The sequence below is a fragment of the Heterodontus francisci genome, unplaced genomic scaffold (genome assembly GCF_036365525.1).
Source record: "Heterodontus francisci isolate sHetFra1 unplaced genomic scaffold, sHetFra1.hap1 HAP1_SCAFFOLD_43, whole genome shotgun sequence".
Classification (NCBI taxonomy): domain Eukaryota; kingdom Metazoa; phylum Chordata; class Chondrichthyes; order Heterodontiformes; family Heterodontidae; genus Heterodontus; species Heterodontus francisci.
Window position 1 is genome coordinate 16157707 of NW_027141852.1, and position 6674 is coordinate 16164380.

The following is a 6674-nucleotide window of genomic DNA, read 5'->3' on the forward strand; positions in this document are numbered from 1 at the left end:
GCTTCCTTCTTTGACATGTGATTGACAAATATGTGTGTAATGGAGAGAGAGAGAGTGAAAAAAAAGAGAGAGAGTGCAATAGAAAGTTCGAGGACCAGCTAAAGACAGATAGAGAGAGAGAGGCAGAGAGAGGTGAAGCGATAGACAGAGAGAGAGAGAGAGAGAGAAGGAGAGAGAGTCATTGAGTCATGGAGTCACTACAGTACAGGAAGTCATTTTGCCCATCAAGCCCATGTAAATCAATCCATTCAGTCCCATTCCCCCGCTCTATCCCCATCGCCCTGTAAGTTATCTAAACCTGTCATATTTATTATAATCTTGTACATGTCTATCAAATCTCCCCTCAATCTCCTTTGCTGCAAGGAGAACAACCCCAGCTTCTCCAACCTAACCTTACAGCTAAAATCCCTCATGTCTGGAACCATTCTGTTAAATCTCCTCCACCCTCTCAAGGACACTCACATCCCTCCAAATGTGTGTTGACCAGAACTGGATGCAATTCTCTGGGTGTGGCCCAACTAGAAATTTATACAGGTTCAGCATAACTTCCCTACTTTTGTACTCAGTACCTCTATTTATGAAGCCCAAGATCCCATATGCTTTGCTAACTACTTTCTCAATGTGTCCTGCCACCTTCAAAGAACTATGCATATGAATCCCCAGGTTTTTATTCCTAAAAATATGCTTTATTCATATAAATCTGTAAAAAATGCATTATACAACAGTTCAAAACAGCACCAAGTTGACATTCCAAAAAGTGCAAAGGAAATCAGTTTTCTTCAATACAGGAGTGAGTTGCCTCACAACCCTTCCACTCCATTTTACCTGACATGGACATTTTACAGCAAACCCATCTCTGGTGTATACAGCACAAGGGTTTCCAATGGGTCCAGCTACCCAGTTCACTATGGCGGGGGGACCGTACACAGTGGTCTTTCCCCATTGAGCCTTTGCAGTGGCTACCCCAAGCTTTAGTGCGTCCCTCAGCACGTAGTCCTGGACCTTGGAATGTGCCAGTCTGCAAAACTCGGTCGTGGACAACTCTTTGCGCTGCAAGACCAGTAGGTTTCGGGCAGACCAAAGAGTGTCTATCACCAAATTGATGGTCCTCCAGCAGCAGTTAATGTTTATCTCGGTGTGCATCCCTGGGAACAGCCAGGAGAGCACAGACTCCTGTGTTACAGAGCTGCTTAGGATGAACCTCGACAAAAACCACTGCATCTCTTTCCACACCTGCTTTGCAAAGACACATTCCAGAAGGAGGTGGGCAACTGCCTCTTCCCCACCGCAGTCACCTCGAGGGCCGCGTGTGGAGGGGGTGAGACTTCGGGCATGCAGGAAGGATCTGACAGGAAGGGCTCTTCTTAGCACCAGCCAAGCTACATCTTGTTGCTTGTTTGAAAGTTATGGTGATGAGGCATTCTGCCAAATGACTTTGGCAGTCTGATCGGGGAACCATCCGACCGGTTCCACCATCTCCTTTTCCCGTAGGGCCTTGAGGACATTCCGTGCAGACCACTGCCTGATGGATTGGTGTCAAAGCTGTTTTCCCGCAGAAACATTCCCACGAAGGATAGCTGGTATGGCACAGTCCAACTGGATGAAGCGATCCGCGGCAATGTGACCAGACCCATCCTTCGGAACACCGGGGACAGATAAAACCTCAGCACATAGTGACACTTGGTGTTTGTGTACTGAGGCTCTGCACACAGCTTGGTGCAGCTGCACACGAAGGTGGTCATCAGGATGAGGGCGACGTTGGGTACATTTTTCCCGCCCTTGTCCAGAGGTTTCAACATCGTGTCCCTCCCGCCCTGGTCCATTTTAGATCTCCAGATAAAGCGGAAAATGGCTCGGGTGACTGCCACAGTGCAGGAGTGGGGTATGGGCCAGACCTGCGCCACGTACAGCAACAACGAGAGTGCCTCGCACCTGATGACCATTTTCTTACCCACAATGGAGAGAGATCGCTGCTCGCACACACTCAGATTATTGTGCACCCTGGCCACTCGCTCCTTCCAGGTTTTGGAGCAGGCCCCGGCCCTTCCGAACCGTATCCCCAGCACCTTCAGGTAGTCTGACCTGATGGTGAAGGGGACAAAGGATCGGTCGGCCCGGTTCCCAAAGAACATGGCCTCACTCTTGCCATAGTTGACTTTGGTTCGAACTGGTCGCAGATGCTCATCTGTCTGCGAGGGGATGGTGGATCCGAGCAGAAGACAGCAACATTGTCCATGGAGAGGGAGGCCTTTACCTCAGTGCGTCCACTGACTGGGATTGTCACCCCTCTTATGCCTGCATCCTTCCTAATGGACTCTGCTAAAGGTTCGATACAGCAATCAGACAAGACAGGGGAGAGAGGACAGCCCTATCTGACTCCAGATTGGATCAGGAAACTTTATGATTCCCACCCATTGATTGAGACTGCACTACTGATGTTTGTGTACAGCAGTTTGAACCAATTGCAGATTCCCTCCCCAAACCCCATTTTGGAGAGCACGTCCTTCATGAATGTGTGCAATATCCTGTCAAAAATCTTCTCCTGGTCCAAGCTGATGAGGCAGATGTCCATATCCCTGAGTAGTGTGAGACCATCAGAGAGCTTCCTGCTGAGTACAGTGCAGGCCTGGTCAGGGTGAATCACCAACTCCAGAGCAGACTTGACTCGACTGGCGATGACTTTGGACAGAATCTTGTCATCTACATTAAGCAGTGAGATGGGCCGCCAATTTCTGATTTCCGCCCTCACCCCCTTCCGCTTGTAGATGAGGGTGATGACGCCTTTCCTCATGGATTCTGACATGCTGCCGGCCAGGAGCATACTCTCGTATACTTCCAGCAGGTCCGGGCCGACCCAGTCCCACAGGGCCGAGTACAACTCGACTGGTAAGCCGTCGCTTCCGGGAGATGTACTCGTCTCGATGGACGTGATGGCCTTTGTCAGCTCGTCCAGAGTTAGCGGCTTGTCCAGTCTCTCCCTCCTGCTGTCATCCAAGACCTCTGTGATTGATGACAGGAAGAACTGGGAAGCCGTGCTGTCTGTGGGCTTCGCGTCTCACAGCCCAGCATTAAAGGATTTGCTGATCCTTATTATTTTTTTAGAGATGCAGCACTGAAACAGGCCCTTCGGCCCACCGAGTCTGTGCCGACCATCAACCACCCATTTATACTAATCCCATATTCCTACCATATCCTCACCTGTTCCTATATTTCCCTACCACCGACCGATACTCGGGGCAATTTATAATGGCCAATTTATCTACCAACCTGCAAGTCTTTTGGCAGGAAACCGAAGCACCCGGAGAAAACCCACGCAGACACAGGGAGAACTTGCAAACTCCACACAGGCAGTCTCCAGAATTGAACCCGGGTCACTGGAGCTGCGAAGCTGTGGTGCTAACCACTGCGCCACTGTGTTGGATTGCAAAGACGTTACTGAGCCATCCTGTTCCTTCAAGCTGCTGATAACAGAGCTCTCTCTGTGTACATTTTGGAAGAAGAAACGTGAGCACGTCTCATCCTGCTCAATGGAGAGGACTCTGGACCGGAAGATGATCTTGGAGGCCTCCGTGGCAAAGAGCGAGGCCTGCTGGTTCTTCACCTCTTGGAAGTCCTCCTTGACCTCGAATGCAGCCAGAGCAGATTTTGCATTCTTTTCTGGAGTCGGGACATTTCTCTCTGTCTCTCTCTCGCCCTCTGATCACCTTTGAAGAGAAAGAACCTTTATCTTAACAACCTTAATAAAAGTGCGTCCCTCAGCATGTAGTCCTGGACCTTGGAATGTGCCAGTCTGCAAAACTCGGTCGTGGACAACTTTTTGCGCTGCAAGACAGGCAGATTTCGTGCAGACCAAAGAGTGTCTATCACCAAATTGATGGTCCTCCAGCAGCAGGGAAATGGACCGGGTCCGGAGGGACACGATGTTCAAATCTCTGGACAAGGGCGGGAAAAATGTACCCAACGTGGCCCTCATCCTGATGACCGCCTTCGTGTGCAGCTGCATCAAGCTGTGTGTAGATCCCCAGTACGCAAACTCCAAGTGTCACTACATGCTGAGGTTCTATCTGTCCCCGGTGTTGCGAAGGATGGGCCTGGTCACATTGCCGCGGAACGCTCCATGCAGTTGGGCGGTGCCGTACCACCTATCCTTCATGGAGCAGTTTCTGCGGGAAAACACTTTTGACCACCGATCCATCAGGCAGTGGTCTGCACGGAATGTCCTCAAGGCCCTACGGGAAAAGGAAACGGTGGATCATGTCGGATGGTTCCCCGAGCAGACCGTCAAAGTCATTTGGCGGAATGCCTCATCACCAGAACTTTCAAACAAGCACCAAGATGTAGCTTGGCTGGTGGTGAGAAGGGCCCTCCCCGTCAGATCCTTCATGCACACCCGAAGTCTCGCCCCTCCGCACAATGCCCCCGTGTTGGCTGTGGTGGGGAAGAGACGGTCGCCCACCTCCTCCTGAAATGTGCCTTTGCAAAGCAGGTGTGGAAAGAGATGCAGCGGTTTTTTGTCAAGGTTCATCCCAAGCAGCTCTGTAACACAGGAGTCTGTGCTCGACGGGCTGTTCCCAGGGACGCACACCGAGACAAACATCAACTGCTGCTGGAGGACTATCAATTCGGTGAAAGACGCCCTTTGGTCTGCCCGAAACTTGCTGGTCTTCCAGTGCAAAGAGTTGTCCACCACCGAATGTTGCAGACTGGCACATTCCAGGGTCCAGGACCACATGCTGAGGGACGCACTAAAGCTTGGGGCAGCCGCAGCAAAGGCTCAATGGGGAAAGACCACAGTGTAAGGTTCCCCCACCAAGCTGGACTGAGGGGCTGGATCAATGGGAAACCCCTCGAACTGTATCGTTAATATTCTCAATTGCTGTAAATGTAAAGCTGTAATTGACATGACAATTGTGAAACAGAAGGGTTGGGAAGAAACTCATGACAGTATTGAAGGCAACTGATCTCCCTTGCAATGTTTGTATTTTTTGGTGCTGTTTGGAAACTGTTTGGCAATGTAATTTTTACAGATTTTTATGAATAAAGTATATTTTGGAAAAAAAAAAGTAAGGTTCCTCCCACCAAGCTGAACTGAGGGGTTGGATCCATGGGAAACTCCTCGAACTGTTTTGTTGATATTTTCTTTTGCTGTAAATGTGAAACTGTAATTGGCATAACAATAGTGAAATGGAAGGGTTGTGAAGAAACTCATGATAGTATAGAAGGAAACTGATCTCCCTTGCAATGTTTGTATTTTTTGGTGCTGTTTGAAACTGTTTGGCAATGTACTTTTTGCAGATTTTTATGAATAAAGTATATTTTGGAAATAAAAAAAAAGTTCAAAGCAATACAGTGGTTTTTGTCATGGTTTATTCCAAGCAGCTTGATAACACAGGTGTCTGTGCTCTATAGACTGTTCCCAGGGACGCACGCTGATACAAACATCAACTGCTTGGAGGACTATCAATTCAGCGGGAGATGCCTTTTGGTTTGCCAGAAACTTGCTGCTCTTCCAGTGCAAAGAGTTGTCCACCACCGAATGTTGCAGACTGGCACGTTTCAAGGTCCAGGACTACGTGCTGAGGGGTGCACTTAAGCTTGGGGCAGCCGCAGCAAAGGCTCAATGGGGAAAGGCCACAGTGTAAGGTCCCCCCACCAAGCTGAACTGAGGGGCTGGATCCATGGGAAACCCCTCGAACTGTATCGGGAAAATTCTGTGTGCTGTAAATGTAAAATGACAATGAAATGGAAGAGTTGTGAGGCAACTCATGATTGTATTGAAGGAAACTGATCACCTTTGCACTGTTTGTATTTTTTGACTTGATGCTGTTTTAAACTGTTTGGGAATGTAATTTTTACAGATTTTTATGAATAAAGTATATTTTGGAAATAAAAAAAAAAGTTCTCCCAGGATGAGGCTAACCTATTGTACTGTGGGTTTGCCGATGCCTTTGATGTCTTCAAATGTGGGATACTCAACTGCAGAATTTGTGATAGTTGGGGGTCTGCTTTTGCGCTCACCCCTGATTATATGAATCAAAAATAGAATTTACCAGCTGTTGCTGGACAGTGTTTCTGCTCCCAAATATTTTTTGCTATAAACACTCGTGCTCGTTTCTTCGCAGCTCCAAGTACGCACTTCTCCACCTCAATGCTTGGACTTAGATGGCAGGGGAGAGACCGTGATCAGTGGCGTTTGATAATGCAGGTGGTGTTTTTGTGTTTTTTTGGGGGTGGGAGGTGGTTTCAGCACCGTATTTAGGGCATTCCGCCCTTTGGGATTGGAGATCTATCGTGGTGGTGGTTTCCCTGTCAGTTGAGGATTTAGTACTTGTCCCAGGAAAGCGTCAAGTAAAAATGGCTGCAACCAACACCAGAGCTCCAGGCCAGGGGGTGCGTAACACTGTTAGGGTGGCGGTGAAGGATAGAGGAGGAGTAGCACCCATCGACTACGCCTACTTCATTAAGAATTTTGTTTTTCCAAAATATACTTTATTCATAAAAATCTGGAAAAAGTCACTGCAGCCTCACAGCTCCAGCGACCCGGGTTCGGTTCTGGGTACTGCCTGTGTGGAGATTGCAAGTTCTCCCTGTGATCGCGTGGGTTTCCGCCGGGTCCTCTGGTTTCCTCCACAGCCAAAGACTTGCAGGTTGATAGGTAAATTGGCCATTGTAAA

General features: G+C 48.8%; 1 pseudogene; it reads left to right on the top strand.

The window, feature by feature from the left end:
• Nucleotides 1–5875: 5875 nt before the first annotated feature.
• On the top strand, nt 5876–6023 carry LOC137365024 (U1 spliceosomal RNA; annotated as a pseudogene).
• Nucleotides 6024–6674: the final 651 nt, after the last annotated feature.